Here is a 22842-nt window from a genome sequence, read left to right as displayed (position 1 = left end):
AATGATGTTGCTCTACAAGAATTATTTAGAAACGCACCTTTTCATGATTGTTCATTGATATTTTCTTACGTTTCATGGTTTCATTATTTTTTTTACTCTATTTAGTGTCATTTTCTATTGACACATAATATTAAATTATCTTACTATGTTATTTTTTTTATTATTCTTATTACTTAGCTGATTAGTTATGACGAAAATTGCCATACTATCTGTTAAATCAGTTCTGGTGAGTTCAGCTTCTTGAAACTTAATTTGAAAATAATAGCTGCGTTGATCTTATTTCTTGCCACTAGTCTCTAGTATGAGTGTGCATTTTTTTATGAAATTATGTAACCACGCGAACTTTGACAATTAAGAAACCAAGCAATAAAAATAAAAAAAAACAGCAATTTTTTTCTTTTGTTTTGTTCTCGTTACCAAAAAATGGCTGTACCACTAATATACGAAATTAGTGTCGTGAATAACTACATTCTCAACATGATATGAAGGGGAAAAAAAAAATTGTATATCTTTTTCCATTCAAGATCACTGCTCATCTATACAGCGGCTTTGTTGTGAATCAGGAATAGTAATAGAAATAATAATAAAATAAATATTATTATTATTATTATTATTATTCGTGACACCTCCAAGGAGTCCGAAGACTCATCGTGGGAGGACACCTACTATACAACTGTCTCTACCACTACACCGAACCTCGACTACCAATCATCTCCATCTACCGCCACAACTAGCAATTTTTTGTCTTTAAATTGCGTGTGTTCTGAAGGGCCGATTTGTCTGTATTTTGCTAGCGAAGATCTTAATTGCACTGTCATTATTCCTTTTTATCCAAATAAGCCTTGGACCAGCAATTGGATAGCAACAATTTTATATGGTTAGCTAAGATGCAGATTCCTCGATAAATGAATCACGTGGCTACCTATTCCTTTTGTGTGCTTCTGCACTCATATATTCATTTTAGGGGTTCTCTGAGTTTCTGTTAATCCAGACTAGTAACAATTTTCTTCAAGAAAAAAAATTGTTACTATATTATTTATTTCTCAATAATTACAATAAACATAGTTATTCCGTATAAATTATACAAATCAAATGACTGAACATAAAGAATGGAAAATTCGAATTTTTAATTAGGTACGGTAATTAGGTACTAAACATCACTAGCTGTATAATAAGTTATAAAATAGTTAAGTCTTTCTTTGATGAAAACGAAACTCTTTAACAGTTTAATCCTTTGCACGCGGCGCCCAGTACAACAGTTACAGGTAGGTCGTCTGTAAGATGAGAGAAGATTGGTATTGGCTGCTAGCTCGGTTGCGTCATGTTACGTCATGGCCTACAGATCGAATGGCCTCTCCCGAATGATGCATGCAATACCTCTATAACACGTAGGACATCTGCGAGATGACGTTTCTTACAAAATATTTCTATTTATAAATATCACCAATAAATATTTATCGGTGAACTGCGACTATGATCTTAATTTAGGTTTTAATAAATTTTAATTTTTAGGCGCTGTGTTCTCTATTGCAATCCAATTAAGTATTCAGAAATATATCCGGTGAATTATTGCTGCAAATATATTGAATTACCTCAACGGGAGTCATGTTACACTTTGAAAAACAATATATGGTTTTTAGTTCCTCGTACATCGATGTCCCATGAATACCACGCTCCTTAATTTTAATTCAAAGTTTTTACATAGTTAGTGGTTCACGTTCATCGTAATTCTTCAAATTACATGTTATTTAGACCGAAGAGCCATGATATTCTTTCCACATCATAAAGCTTTCCTTTAAAGATGATGTTGTATCCAGTATCGGAAAAAAAAAAAAAAAAAAAAAAAAAATCTGAAATTTAGTTTTTCAGACCGCAGATGGGGGGGGGGGTGATCGTGGAATTCGCTGCCGAAATTAGTCCGCTTCCTCCTTTTTCTAGTATTGTCTACTAGAAAAAGGAGGAACTTTATCTTCGAGAAAGTGCGTCAACGTCAAGCGTGTGGTTTGTTTAGCGTCAATGTTTTTCGCAAACATTCGTTTTTCTTAATCCTTCGATGCTTTCAAAGGGACATTATGTTACAGTGGTTCGTTTAAGTAAAATTGAATTTTACATAAAACACGTGACAATTACTATTAATGATATAAATTTAAAAGTGGATATTTTAGTAAGTTAACTTTTTTTACTTGCACTTCATTGAGATGGGATGTTTAAGAGCAATTGAACGATGCACAAAGTTAAACTATATTAAAAAAAAAATGAAGACATTAGAAGAGCTGATATTTGCAACGTACATGTAAAGATCAAGGAATAGTGAGAGACGGAAAGAGCATTTATAGGATTGAAAGATATCGGCAACTAAAAGAAGTGGATAAATATGTTGTTGTATTTTTTTAATTTATTATTTTTTATGAGATAAATGCTGCCAATCTTGGCACCCTTTCTTATTTTTCAGCTTACCACATGAATTGTGCCTCCTTAGAAGTGACGCAATTCACAACCCTGTTCCCACGCACGAAAGGTTGTAAACCTTATAGCATCTGTGTACCATGGACAGGCTAAGGATTTTTTTTTTTTTTTACATAAGTCAGAAGTGGTCAGAAAAGTTCCATGTCTAGTTTCAATAGCCAGATATCCGGGTATATGTAAAAAGTTGCAATTTCATTCCTACCTTTATCCCTAATCCTGAAAACTGAATTTATCAAGATATATTGAACACAGAGCTTTATATATATATATAAATAAATCAGACTTCATCAGCTTCTTATTAACAGAACCTATTATAAAGAGTGATGTGTAATTTTTATTGGATATCAACCCGACCGCTTGCACATGTTAATAACTTGGTTTATGGATTAATTGTTTTGTTTCTAAACAAGTCTGCTATATGTTCTACCCTGTTGCAAGCAATACTTAAATAGTACGTTTCTTTTCAGTTCAAAGAATAAAGATGACGAAAGAACATCCCATGCCTATTTTGGTCTTGAAGCAACTTGGATTCTAATCGTATTATCGTGATAAAAGAATTAATCACACGTAAGTGCTTATTAATGACTTATTATTATTATTATCAGGACTCGACAGTTTATGCAAAATCTTACTCCCCCCCCATGAAAAAAAATAATAAATGTACTCACCCAAGACCTCTCCCTCCCATTTTTTAATATGTCCCAATAAGTCAACAGGAGGTCCCAATAATTAGTGAGGCTGTGTCATTTTTCAAGAATACTTCCATTATTGTGGGAACACCATTCCAAGAAGTCAGTAAATAATAAGAATGTGAAGCAGTAAAAACGGCATTGCTTTGGAGGGGGGGGAGGGTATAATTTATTACATTAATTTTTGTCACTAGAAAGAATATTCCGCGTATTCTTCTGTGTTTTCAAAGTTGTAAAAATTTGTTTAAAAAGTTATTTTTTTACTTAATAAGAATTCAGTTTTGTTTAATCTGAGGTTACTCTCCAGGTAGCAAAACCTACTCATATTTGTCCAGCTCTAACAATAATAATAATAATATTAATTATTATTATTATTAGACCCCCATGGAGTCGAGACTCGTCGCAGGATGTCCCAATTCAATCACACCATGCCTTAAATACATCTCCGTACTCGCCACCCTCTCGGGCAATGTATTCAAATGCCCACCACTCTCCATATAAAAAAAAGAGAGAAAAAAAACTGCACCTCATCCCCCTTGCTCACACCTTCCTTACACAGCTTCCAGGTATAACATCTTGTTCTCCCGCCGTGAGTCTCAATCATATCCTCCCCTCCTACTTCTATCCACCAGTCTGCAAATTACACTTCCTCAATCTGTCTTCTTACTAAACATTCAAGAGACCAGAAAATCACCTTAGTTAATCGTCTCGGACTCTTTCCAATATCTCTTCATCCTTTTGAAACCAAGTGGCCGCATATGGATTACTGTACTGTGTACAGTAATCCATATGCGGCCTGATTAAAACCTTAAACGATGGAACTATAACATCCTTACTTCTAAGATATCAGTAACCTGGTTCATTTCCATAATCCACCGTGCTGTCCTCGCAATTTTAGCAATGTGTTTCTGAAATTTTAGATTCTTGTCCACAGTCAGTAGATCCCTCATGTGCTCTTAAGATATTCCCATGAATTACACAGTCTGCGACCTATCTTCGCTTCCCAAATTATAAAACATTACACTTTGTGACACTGAACTGTTACACTCACTTGTGCATTCAAGTTCTCCTCTAAAGCCACAACATCCGCTCTACTTCTCATAGTGCTTTTCCAGCTTTGATCATCCGCAAACAATTGCATATCACCATTCAGACCTCTCCCAATATCATTAACATACAAGTAAACAGCAACAGTCGCAAAACCAGGACGCTTATGGCACACCACTAATGACTTTTCGCCTCTGGGATATCGCTCCTCATACACAACTTGTTGATATCTAGCAGACGGCCAATCCAGCGCACTAATCTTTTGTGTAATCCCATCGTTTCAGTTTAATTACCAGCTTGTCATGTGACAATCTATCAAATACCCTTCCAAAATCTAAATATACTACTGTGTACACATCGCCCTTATCCAATGCATTTATCAACTTGTTATAAGCAGATTACGACAACACGATATCCTTCAGCAAACTCATGCTAAATATCAAAAGAGAATGCTGCTGTTGTCAACCCAGTTCCGAATCTTGATTCTGACCAACCTCTCTAACGCTTTAACCACTCTAGATACGCAGATTGGCCTTATGACTCGAATCTTTAGTCTTATCACTTCCTTTATGAAGCGGAACGATTTTGTCCTCTTTCCATTCCTTTGCAACTTGGCCCATTGTACAACTCATCTTAAAAAGGTATGTAAAAGCTGTTAACTCCCTGGAATAATCTCTCAAAACAAATTAGTGTTATGTAATCAAGCCCAACAGCCTTATTAACATCAAGTTGACTTATTTTCTTGTTCCTCCTTCCTTTCCACCGCATTCAAGTTTTGCATGAAGTCATACAAGAATGAAATACCTTTTTATGAATTGCTCATTAAATACTTCAACTATATCCTCTGCAGTGGTCATCCTTCTACCATTTTCTGCAACCAACATCATCTTTCCATAATTATTCTTTCTCCTACTGATCGCGTATCGAAAAAGCACCCTTGAATTTTTTTTTTTTTTTTTTCTGTTTTAGTCTTATTAGCTAACTTCTGCTGATACTGCACTTTTGCTATCCTTACTAGGCTTGCATCTCCCCTGCCTGCTCTTTGTACTTCTCATGCAACTGATTGTCACTCATCTTGTGCTTCTTCCATGATAATACTTTTCAGAGGCGAATTCTGCATGCTTGCTGCGCAAGCTCATTAATTGAGAAAGAAGTAAAATTTATTTGTTAATAAATGCATGCATTTATAAGCATTCCATTTAGACTTTTATTTTTGTAGATAGAAGACGTCTTAAGCTTGCGCGGCAATAATTGGGCTTTGCGTTGTGTATCGAAGGCCGATGCTTGCTCGTCTAGTCAAAGCTACCTTGGCTTGCTCGGTAGTAGGAGCTTCCAGGTCCTCGCTGCAGCACTATGATTTCATGCGTGAGCATGGCCATTTCCGCTCCGTTCACGTCGTCTTAAACACGAGGCCATACACAGTCAAAGTAGTTCTAGCCAGTGAGCTTCAGGCAGCCTTTACAAGTGTGCGTGTTGCTTGGGAAAATTCAGTTACACCAACTTTTATGACGATGTTATTGACCAGTTCATAAAGAACAACCGTAGGGTAGAATTTGTATTCAAGTAGCTAAATTGAAAAAAGAGGGAATATCATTTGTAAAATAAATGTTGTATTTTTATTATTTTTGGAATTTATGTACACAAATTTCTTATTTAGAAATTTCTAAATAAGCTGGTCAAGAGTGTGGTTAGTAGGGGTGTTAGGGCTAAGTGTTTTACTTTTAGAGTGGTGAATGAGTGGAATAAGCTGATACTGCTGGACCTGGCTAAGGCCTTTAACAGGATACGATATAGAATTCAAATCCGTAAACTGCTACATATAGGAATGGATATAGAGTTCGTGAGACGGAGAGATATCAGAGAGTAGTTTACTCAGGAGTAGAGTGCAAAAGACGGCCTGTGACTAGTGGTGTACCGCAGGATTCTGTTCTTGGACCACTGCTGTTTAATTTGTTCATTAACGATATATAGGGAAGGATCTGAGAAGAAAGGTTCATTTGTTCGCTGATGATGCAAAGTTGGGTAGGGCAATAGTGAATGCAGAAGATGTCAAAATTTTGCAGGATGATTTGGATAGATTGGAGGTCTGGGATGAGGAGAATGGATGTGAATTTAATGTGGCAAAATATAAGGTTATGCATTTTGGGGTGAAAAGATTAGCAGCAGTATATCACACAGGCGGAATTGTACTCCAGGAGATTGATCAGGAAATTGGGAGTGTTGGTGGATAGGCAGATGAAGTTTAGGGGACACATTGCAAAAGTGGCTAAATCAGCTCATCAAATCACTTGGATGCTGAAGAATATTTGACGATCAGAGATAAGCAAGTTATTGTTCCTCTGATCGAGCCTTGATAAGACCCCATCTCGACTAGCGTGCTCAGATTTGGTTACCTAGGTTTCTTCTTGATGGGGAGGAGGTTGAGAGGATCCAGAGGCGAGTGATCAAGATGATAGGCAGGTCTATAGAATGAACCTTATGAAAACAGGTTGAAGGTTTGTGGATTGCAAAAATTGGTTGATAGGCGGAAATGGGGAGATATAATTGAGACATTCAAATTGATGAAGGGTTTCTACAGGATTAATTCAGAGGATATTTTTGAGAACAGAACTGGTGGTGGGAAAACTAGGGGACATCCATGGAAACTGGGCACGAGTGTGGTTAGTAAGGGTGTTAGAGCTATGTTTTTTACTTTTAGAGTGGTGAATGAGTGGAATAAGCTGACAGAGCCTGTAGTGGGTGCTATGACAGTGAATGAGTTCAAGTCAAAGTATGATAGATACTGTGTGAATGTCGAATAGTTGATGGACATGATGTTTTGGACCTTCCTCGATGAGTCTAAGGACTCCTTGGAGTCGCCCGTGATGATAATAATAATAAATATATAATTTTAAATAGTCAGTAATTCATTATTCCGCTAATCAGACTTAAATCACACCTCTCACTCCCTGAATGATAACAAGAGCAAGCGTGAATTTCAAAGATCAGCATTCGCCCCTGGTACTTCTAGATTGCGTGTCTTACCTCTTCTTCATTCATCCATTTCATATCTACTCTGTTTAACTTCTTGAGACGTTTGGAATATATTCTGGCATTGCCTCCACCAGATAATTCTTGAGTAAGGCCCAAGCAGCACTGATCTCCTTTCCATTCAGTTCTTCATTCCCTGATGGTGCTTTTCATAATTATCAGCCTTATAGTTCCACATACAGTATATCCCTTTCTAGGAGAAATTATATGGCTGGCCGCCGACCAAGTGATCATTTCACGAACACTCTTACCAGTCGGTGGAAGATTTAAACTCCTATTTATAACTTCATCTTATGAGATGATCAAATTTCAAACCCGTCATCCTTTTGTGCTCTTTGTACGTAGGGTCTGTTTTTTTTTTTCTTTCAAAAACTGCATAATTTCATTCTCTTCAGTCCAGTCTTTATTGCCATAATTAAAGTCATCCATAATAATCACTCTTTTGTTTACCAGGCTAATTTGCCTATACATTTCCTCTCTCAGCTCTCCACATTACCATATAGTAACACCCAACTAAATATTTTATCCTGTCCGCTTCTACCTCATACTGCCTCAAAACCACTGTCACTCTTTGCACCTCCACCTGAGATGGGTATAACTCCTCCACTATCATTACACTACCCCTCCTCGTTTTCTTCCCTGTCTTTATGAAAAATATCATATCCGCCCATCTCTATTCCTATCAGGATGTCATCCTCATCCAACTATGTCTCACTTATTCGGAAAATTTTGAGGCTAATAAACTCGATCAGCGCAATTTTGTTTCCGCTTATTTCGGATATTTCTGGCATCATAAGCGAGCGAGGGTTGGTCGATTGGTAGAGCCTCTGCTACTAATGGCTCGCAAAACGTTAAGCAGGTTTGAGCGCGGTTAGTAGTTAGAAGGGAACCAATCGTTCGATGGTGTTCGCACATTCTCCCTCGATGATTCTTTGGAGACTCCCTGCTGGTGTCACATAATAATAATAATAAACAAACAATAATAAATCGCATTTGGATTTGTAACTATTCCTACACGCCACTTGTCGGATGGGACCCCTCGATACCCTCCTCGGTCCTTTCTTCTGTATTACTGCTGATCCTACAATCCTCAGAGAATCAAACGCTCTCCTCGCATCCCAGGCCGTCTCAGTCCTTTTTTTTTTTTTGCAATCAAACATTCACTTCTGAATCCAGCATCCACACTTTTCTTGAAGCGTCTCTCCCCTCTGCTATGTTATAATAAAAACTTTTGATTTATTTATTGTGTGTAGAATCGGTTACGAAATTGAGTAGCTTTTTCAAGTCGTATTCTCTGCTTTAGGCAGATAAAACACAGGCCAGAAAAGTAACGCGTGTGGTTAAAAAAAAAAAAAAAAAAAAGCGGATTATGAAAGGAAATTAGCCATGCAAGCTAAAGAGAATCCACAGTTTTTTCGATATGCTGCAAGTAAAAGAAAAAATGTATACGGCAGAATGATTTTAAGGAATGCCGATGGTAGGGAGGTAACTGAATCAGTTGATATAGTGGAATTACTGAACGAGTAGCACTTTGCAAGTGTATATCATCCAGGTGGTGATAATGAAGGAACCAATAGCTTATACGGAAATTAAGGTGAACGAAATGGAGGTGAATAGTGTATTACAAAACATTAATGTGAGTACATCTATGGGATTGGATGGTATACCAGCTCGGGTCTTACGTGAAGCGGCTAAAGAATTGTCAGTGCCCTTGACCATTTTGTTTAATTTAAGTCTCGAGTTTAGGTTAGTCCCGAGGGGATGGAAAGAGGGGAAAATAGTTCCACTGCATAAAGGAGGTTCCAAGACTGCTGACCGACCGATCAACATATGAGGAGTCGTTGTCAAGGTTTTGGAGAAAGTAGTCAAGAGAAAAATACAGGAATGGATAGATGAAAATGGGATACTGTATGGGGGACAGCATGGTTTTGTGAAGGGTAGATCATGCCTCACTAACTTGCTTACGTTTTATAACACAGTGACGGCTGAACTGGATAAAGGTAATGGGTATACAGTGATACTGCTGGACTTTGCTAAGGCCTTTAACAGGATACCACATGGAATTCTCATCGTTAAACTGCAGTATATGAGAATGGAATAGGGTTGGTGAGATGGATAGGAGGGTGGTTGATGGAGAGATATCAAAGAGTAGTTTATTCAGGGGTAGAGTCCAAAAGACGACCTGTGACTAGTGGTGTGCCACAGGGTTCTGTTCTTGGGCCACTACTATTTAATTTGTTCATTAACGATATAGGAAAGGATCTGACGGGAACTGTTCATTTGTTCGCTGATGATGCAAAGTTGTATAGAGCAATAGTGAATGCACATGATGTAAAATTTTTGCAGGTTAGATAGATTTGAGGACTGGGCTAAGGAGAATGGGTGTCAATTTAATGTGGCAAAGTGTAAGGTTATGCATTTTGGGGTGAAAAGATTAGCAGCAGTATATCACATTGGTGGAACTGTAATCCAGGACGTTGACGAAGCCAGGGACTTGGGAGTGTTGGTGGATAGGGAGTTGAAGTTTAGGGGACACATTGAAAAAGTGGCTAAATCAGCTCATCAAATCACTTGGTTACTGAAGAATACTTTGACAAGCAGAGACAAGCAAGTTATTATTCTTCTGTATCGAGCCTTGATAAGACCCCATCTTGATTATTGTGCCCATATCTGGGCGCCAGAGCTTCTTCTTGATGGGGAGGAGATGGAGAGGATCCAAAGGCGAGTGACCAAGATGATAGCAGGTCTATGGAATGAACCTTATGAGAAAAGGTTGAAGATTTGTGGGTTGCAGAAATTGGTTGATAGGTGGAAAAGGGGTAATATGATTATTGAGACATTCAAATTACTGAAGGGTTTCTATAAGATTAATTCAGAGGATATTTTTGAGATCAGGACTGGTGGTGGGACAACTATGGAAGCTGGGAAAGAGTGTGGTTATTCTCCAACTACGACACTACTACCATCAACGCCATCTATCGCCCATCATTACCAACAACAGTATTTTTTTGTCTGTAAATTGCGTGTGTTCTGAAAGCCGATTTGTCTGTACGCGGCATGAAAAACCTGAGTTTCCGACAGAAAAAAACTCTGCTACCACCGTATGAAATCGGCTAACTCACCTTCAACTGAAAAAGCCCATAGGAGGATTCCCCTTGTCACGACGAGAATCGAACCCAGGTATTTTCCAATCTAAGGGCTCAATGTTCCGCTATTCTTCCAATATGTTAACTATAACAATATTTTGACAACACACGTTGTAGTATTATTGTTATTATGAAATATGTTTTGTCAAATATAGTGTGATATATCATACTGCTTAAATTTGTTACTTGACGGGTATGAGACACGGAAGAAAATGTAGAATGGCTCTTCTGTCGAATACAGCGGTTGGTTGCTAGCGAGGGCTTTCGTTCGTTAGAGGTAGAGAAATGTGTTCTTGTTGTTGGGTTTCTGCATTTCATCTGATATGTCAGTCGCTTTTACTGTGGTTTGAATAAACTCTTTATTGTGACTTTCTATAATATTTTATTCATTTTTTGGATTTAGAATTTTGGGCATTTATTTATTTTGTAAGAATTCTAGTGCTGCGTTGATCGTACAGAAACTGATTTAATTACTTTATTTTCCTCATTTTACATACTGTGTGCAAATTCTGAAACATGCCTCCTCGAATATTTTACAATTCTAGAATTAGTCTGTGATGTTTTTCATTACCCAAGCGACTCTTCTGTTTTGTTTTGTTATCCACTGCATTGTGCTACTGCTCCACATAGCTTCTGCGATCGACAGTGCAGATGGTTTTACATAAAGTATACTGAATCATTTCTTGACAGAGAAAGGTAGTGTAATAGCACTACTACCTCTTCATTCAAGAACGAAGCATTGCTTGGCTTTACAAACCTGATAACTGCAATGGCCTTCTCCCCTCCCTAGTTCTATGCAGGAATCTCTAATCTGCATTGGAGATTTTACATATTAATACAATGAGAAATTGGCTAAACATCTGTTTTTGATTTTTAATGTTAAGTGCCAAAGATTTTTTTAAAAAAAATGCTTTACTCAAAAGCAGCATTAAACTGGTCCCCAGAATAGGGATTCACTATTTCAACATGTAACTTCAGTGATTCTGTTGTGGCTGCCAGATACATGGGAACCAAACCTCATGGAGATGCATTAGGAGGCTTCCCAGTCAACTGGTACATAATCTCAGTGTCATTTGTATTTACCGGATCATACATGGAGGGAAAAGGAGCATTCAAGGCCATGTCATAGCATGGAAACAATGCTCTCTGTATGAGCAAAATGTCTAAGAGACTGCATGATCCCCTTCTCCTCTTTTTCACCTCTGAAACCATGGCAGTCACAGTGTCAATGTTTTTAAAATAAACAACAAACCTTTCTCAAAAATCATTTCTCAAAATTTAAACCTTACCGCAAAAAAATCTCTTCCATATCCATTTCATTTGCATCGTAAATATAGACTTATGTTAGTGTTTAAATGATGTACACCATTATCCACCAATATTCAAATCTGTTCTTGACTCAACACCAAATGATTGCTACACTAATCATACACCTTGTCTGTTCAAATAACATTCTATATGATTCCTTTTACAAAAAGGGTGACATGCGTTTTGTGCAGTGTGATATTCTTTACAAGAGGATACCAAATCTTCATATATACTCTCTCTCTCTCTCTCTGCTTTCCTAATTCTTAAAATTATTTTCACCTGTGACTTCTTAGCCTTGAAGTTTTGATTCCCTGCAGTTCATCTATCCTAACAGACTTCATTATCCTTGATACCCATGATTTCCATAACTTCAAGCTGTCTTCCTCTTTCCATCTCTGCTGACCAAGCTGTAATGGCAGCTAAAGTATTTGCTCAAAGTATTGACACGAGAAAAACTTTGTCCTTTAAGTTTGTCCTGGTTTTCCTTCCAGGTACATTGTTGAGATTACATCATCTCTCAGTAACTTAAGACCATAATCTTGTACAAATTTCTTTTTGAGTGGAATACTCCTTCCTCAGCCATTCTTTCCTAACTTCATCCTTTGGCATTACAACAACATGAAGTGAGATCTCCAAAACTTCTACTTCATTTTCAAGATCAAATGATTGTTTCTGCTTGCTCCAAATCTATACACTTGCAGTGATTGTGTTGAAGAAATGATCTGTGTTAGAATGAGGGACTTCATTTCCCACTCCATTCAAAATTTCCCATCTAGCATCTAATCCATGATTTTTTTTGTCCAAGAAGTGTCATTGGTGCAACACTTTTTTGTCAGAAAAGTTTTGACAAAATTGACGTTGGACCATGGAAATTGACAAAGTGCAATTTCCATGCTCCCATGAAACCCAGGTGGCAATACTGCAATTACACCTAAAGAGAACCAATAATCTGATATCATTCTTCTTTTCTAACTCCTGCATAAATAATCAAGGCAAATCATTTCCAGCTATATCAGGAACAGCACACTTTATGACTCTCATGACCTTCTGTCAACAAAAGAACAATCTTGAACAACCTAGATACCAAAAAAAGGCTTTTAGTCCAGAATGTATTCTCCCAGTTGTAGAAATGACATCGTTTAATAGTGTGTCATTTTTACACCCTATTACTCCCAACTGGCATCCACCCTTCACAGCTTGAAATCATGTTCATTAAAAAAAAAAAAAAAAAAAAAAAAAGTCTGCCATCAAACTATCAACTTGTTCCTCTCACCTTGTAACCTCTAGATAGAGAAGATAATCAACAGCAAACTTTATCACCTAGAGAATTAGGTGAAGTTTATAGTAGTAGTATAACTGCCAGCTAATCAGTGACAAGTGGTCACTGATTATCTGGCAGTTATACTGCTACTAAAGATCCATGTGGATCTTTTTGCCTATATCATCTGGACACATGCCATAGAAAGTTTGGAGAAAGCTGTGCTGTTTCACTTTATTTCCCAGTCAGTTGATAAGATCTATAACAGAGGGCTTTTCAGCAAATTTTCATTCTTATGGTCTTCTTCCATCCTTTATAACTCTCTCCCCACTTTTCTCAGGCTCTGTTATGTTATCCACCCTTTTTCTTATATACACAAAAAACCTTCTATCATTCCTCAAACCTTATCCAGGATATCACTCAATTTCTCTTATTCATATGACAAACCTTTCAGTGCTCAAACATAGTATGCTTCCAGATCTACAAGCAGTAGCTTAAACACTGATTTCTATTCCATCCTTCAGTAGGAGATGAGAACCTATTATTATTACGGGCATCTCCATGGAGTCGGTAGACTCATTGCAGGAGACCCAAACTAGCAAAACAATATCTGTCATATCTCTTCTTGAATTCATTTACAGATGAAGAGCTCACAACTAAGTCAGGCAATGAATTCCACTCATTCACCACCCTCTAAGCAAAAAACCTTGTTCTGACACCTTTGTTAACCACACTTTTCCTTAATTTCCAGGGATGACCTCTTGTTCTTCCATCACTATCACACAGCTGAAACATTTCCCCTGCATCAATCCTATAAACCTTTCAGTAATTTAAATGTTTCTATCATATCCCCTCTTCTTTGCCTATCAACCAATCTCTGCAATCAATGTAGGGAGCAATTTTTACATCACTCACCAACTTGGTCACTCTTCTCTGAACCCTCTCCACAGCCTCCTCATCTCCAAGGAATCCAGGTGACCAGACCTGAGCACAGTAATCCAAATGTGGATATCAACGCTTTATAAAGGGGAATAATAACCTCTTTATCTCTGGATGTCAGTGTGTTCCTCAATAACCAAGTAATCCTATGTGCAATCTTGGACCCCCTTAGCAATGTGTCCTCTGAACTTCATCTCCCTATCTACCAACACCCCTAAGTCCCTAGCCTGATCAATCTCTTGGAGTACTTTCCATCAATGTAGTACACAGCTGGTAATCTTTTAATCCCAAAATGCATGACTTGACACTTTTCCACATTGAACTGACATCCATTATCTTTTGCCCATTTTACCAGCTTATTTAAATCATCCTGCAACCTTTCAACATCAGCTTGATTTTTTTATTGCGCTACCCAACTTTGCATCATCAGCAAACAACTGAATATCTCCCTTTAAGCCATTTCCTATATCTTATATACAAATTAAACAACAATGTCCCAAGCACAGAGCCTTCATTATTCACCTTCAAAAGCTTCTAAAACACTCTGATTCTGTCTTTTATCCTTTTAACAAAGACCTCTTTAGTACTTTTCCCTTTACCTTCCTCTGTCAAGACTAGGTTTTTTTTTCTTGGACCAACAATTACCTCTAGCCTGGTCTGACAAACACAACTTTTATAATATCCTCATCTTCCAAATGTTGCTATTTAACTGTCACACTTCTAGCTCTGTACAAATCCTAACTCCACCCAACCTTAGAATATTGCTGTGACATTAGATGTAAAGCATCGCATACTTCTCGATGTCAAAATAGCAGTTTGGCTAATAGATATCTCTTTTCTCTCTCCCCTCCACTCCAGCCATTGTCTCAGCAGCTGAAATGGTATCCATTATTTACCACATTTCTGTTAAATCTACATAAGCAGCAGCTTCCCAGCATCATTTATAGTCCAACTGCTAACCTATTGAATTATCACTCCTATTTATCTTTCATTCCATCTACCTCTGTTTCTCTTTATGAATACTAATTATGAAATGTTTAAGCAAAGTGGATGGGCATGTAAAAAGAAATTGATCCTGATGAAAGACTAATACAAGAATGTAGAATGGAAAGAGGAAATAGTTCATGGGAACAAAGAAATTTCCATGCAATGTGAGTTTCTTGAATTTCTGGGGAATAAATATCTTTAAATAGCATGTGCCTGAAGCAACTAGAGGCTTTAGTGTTTTGGATTTGGTGATAATGTCACAGGATATATTGTTAATGAGGTGTTGATACTGTTGCAGTTGGTGAGAGTGATCATGAGGTTCTTGTTTGGAAAGTAACTTAAGACCATAATCTTGTACAAATTTCTTTTTGAGTGGAATACTCCTTCCTTTTTGGCAATAACCTTTGTGAAAAACAAAGGTTACTGCCAAAAAGGGATATATGTGGAATTATAAAGTGGGTGATTATGGGAAGTTCTGTAGTCAGCTAGCATCAATACAGTGGGTAAATGACTTGCAGAAAATATGTTGACAGTGCATGGAAATTTACAATGCAGTATCTGATGCAAGCAATATATAACTGCATACCAAGGGTTAAGTGAGTAAATAGAGTAGGAGTGAAATGGATGAACAATGAAATCAAGCAGCCTGTGTTGGAAAAGAAAATGCTATGGAGGAGGTACATGACAGTTGGTGGTGATCAGATCCATGAAGAGTATAAAGTGCAGGCCAGAAAAATGACAAGTTTAGTAAAGTAAACAAAGAAATGATGTAGTATGAGAGGACATTGGCTGGTCAGGCCAAAGTTAGTTTAAGGAAATTTTTTCACTATGTAGCAAACAAGAGGAAGAATAATTATGTCAGGTTGACACTTGTGAGTAGTCATGGAAGCAGACTAACAGCCACAAAGGATATAGTGGAATTATTGAATGAGCATGTAATCAGTGTATATTATTATATTATACTGGCACCTCCATGGAGTCAGTATCTATCTACACAATCTTTCATACCCCTCTTTGAACATTAACAGACAAAGCACTCATAACTGACTCTGGCAACCCATTCTACTCATTCACAACTCTAAGCAAAAAATTAGTCCTCGCACCCTTGCTAACCATACCTTTATTCAACTTTCAGGGATGATCTCTTGTTCTGGCCCCTCCAACTAAGTGCTGAAACGTTTCCCTCATCTCTCCGATAAAACCCTTTAAGCAACTTAAATGTTTCTATCATATTTCCTCTTTTTCTCCAATCAAGAAACCTCTGCAGTCCACACACCTTCAATCTATCCTTACAGGGAACATTCCACAGGCCATTCTCCAATTTGGTCACAGGCCTCCGAATCCTCTCCACTGCTTCCTCATCCTCAAGAAACCCAGGGGACCAGACTTGAGCACAGTAATCCAGATGTGGGCATATCAAAGCCTTATAAAGAGGAATAACAACTTCCTTATCTCTACTTGTTAATATGTTCTTCAATTGCCAAGTAATGTTATGGACTACCTTAACAATATGTCCTCTAAATTTTAATTCTTTTGTCTACCACCAGTAAATATCTAGCTTCGTCTATTTCCTGGAGGTGCAGTGTCATCAATGTGATACATGGCTTGTAATCTGTTTTTCTCAAAATGCATAACTTTACATTTCTCCACATTAAACTGACACCCATTATGTTTTGCCCATACTAACAACCTATTTACATCCTGCAATCTCTCCACATCACCTTGATTAACAATTACCTAGTTTCACATCCAGCAAATAACTGAATATTTTCTTTCAGATTATTTCCTATATCATTTAGGTACAAATTAAACAGTACTGAACCTTGCTGTACACCACTAGTCATCTGTTTTTCGCCTCCATATACCACTTTTTGATATCTGTCCAGCAGCCACCCTTTTATCCATTTAACCAGTGTCACATCCATCCCCATTTGTTCTAATTTTTGTAACAGTGTTCCATGCAGTATTCTGTCAAATGCCTTTTGCAAAATCGTATAGCCATCTCCTTTATCCAACTTAGCTGTTACTCTGTTATAAAAAGTTAGTAATTACTAAGGCATGACTGACCCTTCACAAAGTCATGGTAACCCTCATACAGTGTCATATTTTTATCTTCCCATTCTTGAATTCTCTTTTTGTCTATAATTTGGTCTATAATTTGGTACTGCAGTCTTAGAACCTCCCTTATGCAAAGGAATTATTTTGCCTTCTTTTCACACCCTTGGAACACTACCAGAGCTAAGACTTAAAGAGCCTGGTCAAAGGCATTGCCAGTTCCCTTGCACATTCTCACAAAATCCTAGCAATAAAGTTTACATTATTATTGATCTCCTATCCATAATTTTCCTCCAAATTAGTCAGTTACTTGTCAGCATTCCTCCAATGTTGTTATATCTAACATTTTGTGCTTCTAAGGCAGTTCTCACTGAATCAATCCACCTAGACGTTGATGCCAAGATAGCAAGAAAGAAGCCAGAGGAAGACCAAACACCTGTTTTGATAAACTTTCTTCTCCCATCTGTATCACCTCAGATTAGTTCTTCTTACACATTCTTCAATGCTAACAGTGTCGAGGTCCTTTCTAATGCCTTCATTTTTAATGATTCTGCCATTGATGCCATCAGTTCACTCCCCTAACCAGGGAACACAATTTTGTCACACTTTCATTAAGTACTCCTCTGATCAGTGAGCTTTTCTCAGAACCCTCATATCTGTGGTCTCTCATCTTTGATCGCATACTTTATTTCTAACCCAACTCTGACATCCATAATTTAAAACTAGTTCGAACACCATCTTGTCTACTGTTGGTTTTTGTGTTTGGCTGATTTCTCTCTTATTCCATATTTAGGCCAGCTATCCACAATACCAGTTTTGCTTATTCTGTTATCTATTTCCAGATTTAAATTGCCATCTTCACTAAAAGCTGTGCCTAAATAGCAGAAATATTTTTACTAGTTCTGTAGGCTCTCCATTTAGGAGGCAGTTGATGTGTTCAATGTTTCTTCCTGTTACACAATTTTTGGTCTTTTTATTGCTGATTTTCAAGCCAGATTTGTTACAGCTGTTATTCAGTTTAGTTAGAGAATCCTGGAGACTTGCACTAGATTTGTTTAGGAGCACACCATCAATCTGCATAAAGCAGAGAGCTAAGACTGGCATCTCCAATTATAATACCAGGCCTCAGTGACACCCCCAGAGGGGGGAGAGGTCAAGGGGACCCCTGATATCCTCCACAGAAAAAGAAAAGCAACACTAGAAAATTTCCTAAAAATCTTTTCCTAATTAAAATTATTTTTTAAATTTATGTTGTGTTATGTCTTCTATTTCTGTACTACTTATGAATTAGCGGTCACATAAGGTGGGAATACCTGGGAATCACGGCTGCGGTGAACACAAGGCGAACAAAGTAGTGCTCGGGTGGACAGAGTGCTACTTCGTTTGCCCGAGCTGCAGAGGAGATCACAGGTCTCATATATTGGCAATCATTGCCGATGTTCAGTCATAGGTCGTATCCAATGTGTAGTGTATATTCCGAAATCATCTACTCAACTCATGCTGCCCCCCCCCCCCCCCAGGATTAAATCGCGAGTGTGCCACTGCTAGGCCTAGTGCCACTATCTTTCATAATGTGATCCATATAGATGATTAAGAGTGGAGATAATATGCATCCTTGTCTTTCCCTTGATTTTTCATAAAACCATCTTCCTGTATTTCCTTCAAATCTATAATGTTCTATTTACTGCATATAACTATAGCCTTTTCCAGATCTACAAAGCTTAAATACAGATCCTTGTCATATTACTATTATTACGGGCAACTCCAGGGAGTCATTAGACTCATCGAGGGAGGCCCCAAATCATATTCATCACAACTATTTGACATTCATACAGTACCTATCATACCTCGCCTTAAACTCATTCACTGTCACAGCATCCACCACAGACTCAGGGAGCGCATTCCACTCATTCACTACTCTAAAAGTAAAGAACCCAGCTCTAACACCTTTACTAACCACACTTTTGCCCAGTTTCCATGGATGTCCCCTAGTCCTCCCACAACCAGCCCTGTTCTCAAAAATATCTTCTGAATTAATCCTGTAGAAACCCTTCATCAATTTGAATGTCTCAATTATATCTCCCCATTTCCGCCTATCAACCAATTTTTGCAATCCACAAATCTTCAACTTGTTTTCATAAGGTTCATTCTCTAGACCTGCCTATCATCTTGATCACTCGCCTCTGGATCCTCTCCACCTCCTCCCCATCAAGAAGAAACCTAGGTGACCAAATCTGAGCACAGTAGTCTAGATGGGGTCTTATCAAGGCTCGATACAGAGGAACAATAACCTGCTTGTCTCTGCTTGTCAACGTATTCTTCAGCAACCAAGTGATTTGATGAGCTGATTTAGCCACTTTTGCAATGTGTCCCCTAAATTTCAATTCCTTATCTACCAACACTCCTAAATCTCGTGCTTCATCAATTTCCTGGAGCACGGTTCCACCAATGCAGTAAACTGCCTCCAATCTTTTCACCCCAAAATGCATAACCTTACATTTTGCCACATTAAACTGACATCCATTCTCCTTAGCCCAGACCTCCAATCTATCCAAATCATCCTGCAAAAATTTGACGTCATCTGCATTCACTATTGCCCTACCCAACTTCGCATCATCCGCAAACAAATGAACTGTTCCTCTCAGATCCTTTCCTATATCATTTATGAACAAATTAAACAGCAGTGGTCCAAGAACAGATCCTTGTGGCACACCTCTAGTCACAGGCCGTCTTGTGGACTCTACTCCTGAGTAAACCACTCTCTGATATCTCTCGTCAACCACCCTCCTATCCATCTCACCAACCCTATGTCCATCCCCATATGCCCCAATTTACTGATTAGAATTCCATGTGGTATCCTGTCAAAGGCCTTGGCAAGGTCCAGTAGAATCACCGTAAACCCATTACCCTTATCCAGTTCAGCCGTCACTGTGTTATAATATGTGAGCAAGTTACTGAGGCATGACCTACCCTTCACAAAACCATGCTGTCCCCGATACAGTATCCCATTTTCTTCTATCCAATCTTGTATTTTCCTCTTGACTATTTTCTCTAAGACCTTGATAATGATTCCTGTTATGCTGATTGGCCAGTAATTTTCAACAGCAGCCTTGGAACCACCTTTGTGCAGTGGAACTATTTTCCCCTCTTTCCACCCCCTTGGGACTGACCCAGTCCTCAGGCTCAAATTAAACAAAATGGTCAAGGGCACTGACAATTCTTTGGCCGCTTCACGTACGACACGAGCTGGTATACCATCCAATCCCACAGATGTATTGACATTGAGGTTCTGTAATAGACTAGTTACCTCTACTTCATTCATCACAATTCCAGTATAAGCTGTTGGTTCTTCCATTCCTGCAAAGTCACCACCTGGGTGATATACTCTTGCAAAGTGCTCGCTCAGTAATTCCACAATATCATATGATTCAGTTTCCTCCCTACCCTCAGCATTTTTTAAGATCATTCTACCATGAGCATTTTTCCTTTTACTTGCAACATATTGAAAAAACTGTTTGGGATTCTCTTTAGCCTGCGTGGCCAATTTCCTTTCGTAATCTGCTTTTGCTTTTCTTACCACCCTTGTTACCATCCTGGCCTGAGCTTTATACTGTTCTTGCGCCTGATGGTCACCCTTCTCCTTAAAATTCCTCCACAATTGTTTCTTTTTTTGCAGCTCAAGTTTAATAGTGTTATTCATCCATTTAACCCCTAATTGATTTATTATTCAGACTCTTGGTATACAGTCAACCATTGCCTCCTGCAAACAGTTCTTAACCACCTCCCATGCACTATCAACATCCAGCCCTTGCAGTTTTACATGCCATGGCATTGAGCCAAGCACACACCTAAGCTTGTCATACTTACCAGCCCGGTAATTCCACATGTACCCTGTCTTAATTGTAAATTCGACTCTTTTAGCCACCTCCCAAGTCATGACTTTATGGTCACTCTCACCAATTGGTGGCATCATGGTCATGTTCATTACAGACACATTCTTGGTTGCAATTACTAGGTCCAGCACTCTCTGCCCCCTGGTATTTTCCAATACATGTTGCCGTAGATAGTTGTCCCTTAATAACCGCATAAAATCCAATTCCTTCCTCCCATGTGCCCTCTCCTCTTTCCAGTCAATGTTACCATAATTGAAATCACCCATAATAATTACCCTTCTTCCACTCATTTCTTCTATTTGCTTATGCATACTATCCCCACCATCCACTCCATCACCCGGTCTATAGCAGCACCCAATTGTATATTTTGTTCTGCTGGATTGTATCTCACACCAAACAGCCTCAAATGTGCTTTTTTCCCCATCATGCAGTTCAACTTCTATACTCCTTGGCTGAAGATCATCAGCAATCATCAATAACACTCCTCCCCCCTTTTTATTCACCCTGTCACTCCTGAACACGCTATACCCGTCGCATTCAATCCCACTAGCTTTATCATCTTCTGTCAGCCATGTTTCACTAATACCGACAACCTCTGGCCTGGAAGTGCCAACCATGGCCAAAAACTCTTCCTTCTTGTTCCTAATACTCCTGGCATTAGTGTACATGAATCGCAGAAGCCCATTTGTCCCATCCTTACTTTGATGCCTTATACTAACTATCCCATTCTGATTTGTTGTCCATCGTACTCGCTCGGGCATAATATGCTCATTCATACACTTAACTGCCCCCCTAAAGTCAGCATATCTACTCCCCCCCTCTTAATAAATCTAGTTTCCCTGAGTCTGTACATCCACTTCCACTTCATTCATCAACACTCTTTCAAGTCTCCGTACACCAACTCCATTCAAATGCAATCCATCCATCTTATATAAGTCCTTTCGCCCATCGAACTCATTCCACACATCCACAAATTCCACACCACTCTCCATGCATAACCCACGCATAAAGTCATTGGCAATTATGGCCCTCCTTCTAAACACTTCACTGTCATACCGCGGTAAGATACTCACCATCCTAACTCTCTCACTCTTCTCTTTTGCTACCTCAAACAACTCCCTCACATCCTCTATCATTTCCATTTTGTCCTGTTTCAAATCATTCGTTCCTGCCACGATTATCATCTCTTTCACCCTCTGTTTTTGCAGTCGAATAGATTCGCTGACGTCCTTTATGATCGCACCCGGCTGGTACGACTTCGTTAAATTCTCAATTATTACGCCTCTTAATAGCGAATCCCCATACAGCACTCTCTCCTTCATTTTATTGACGTTTGCAAACATTCTATTATTTGCCGTCGCAGACTTCCGCCGGTTATTTGTCGGTACGTTCAACACACATTTTTCCATACGCTCCAGTTGTCGTTTAGCTCTGTGTATGGCACCATTCAAACGGGCAATTTCGCTACTCGCATTTATCTCACCATTTTCATTATCGATCAAATCATCCATTCTTTCTGTGTTTCTACCTTCAATTACATTTTCGGCGACGCTCTCGCACCTATCTGGCACTACCACGCAATTCTCTAGCACACCGCCATTTTCTACATTCTGACAATCGTTCACGATATCGCTCTCGACACACGAAACACGCTTGAAGTCCTCATTCTCTTTACACTTTTTACACATATTAACTCCACTATCACTTTCTAACCAGACTCCCACCGCTCTTCGCAAGGCATACATCTCACAGACAGCACATTGCATAAATTCGTTTACATCAATACTCTTAAACAAACATGGCGATCTGGCCCCCATTTTTTTCTTTATCGGTGCCATGTGTGCGCTATCTTTTCTTAAAAATAATAATTAAAATAACAGAAAACACGCAAAAATTGTACAGACATACCAAGAAACAAAAGCAAACAATACTAATCTTTTCAGGAGCTCTCGACAAGCCGACGATCTAATCAGTGCGTTACCAAGCGGTTCCTTGATTCCCATGATTTATCAACTGTTTTTTAT

At 38.5% G+C, this 22842-nt stretch overlaps 1 long non-coding RNA gene across 1 annotated transcript in view; it reads left to right on the top strand.

Moving 5' to 3' along the window:
• The window catches only part of LOC150105515 (uncharacterized), a 227578-nt gene that overhangs the window by 167926 nt on the left and 36810 nt on the right, over window positions 1-22842 (top strand). The window contains exon 4 of the long non-coding RNA XR_016548487.1: window positions 2934-3033. This is a non-coding gene — a long non-coding RNA (uncharacterized LOC150105515). The remainder of the gene's footprint in view (window positions 1-2933; window positions 3034-22842) is intronic.

Source organism: Typopeltis vanoorti, chromosome 6 (genome assembly GCF_054136105.1).
Source record: "Typopeltis vanoorti isolate ZY-2024b chromosome 6, IOZ_Tvanoo_1.0, whole genome shotgun sequence".
Lineage (NCBI taxonomy): Eukaryota > Metazoa > Arthropoda > Arachnida > Uropygi > Thelyphonidae > Typopeltis > Typopeltis vanoorti.
Note: the sequence above shows the minus strand (reverse complement) of the source record. Positions and strands in the feature narration are given on the sequence as shown.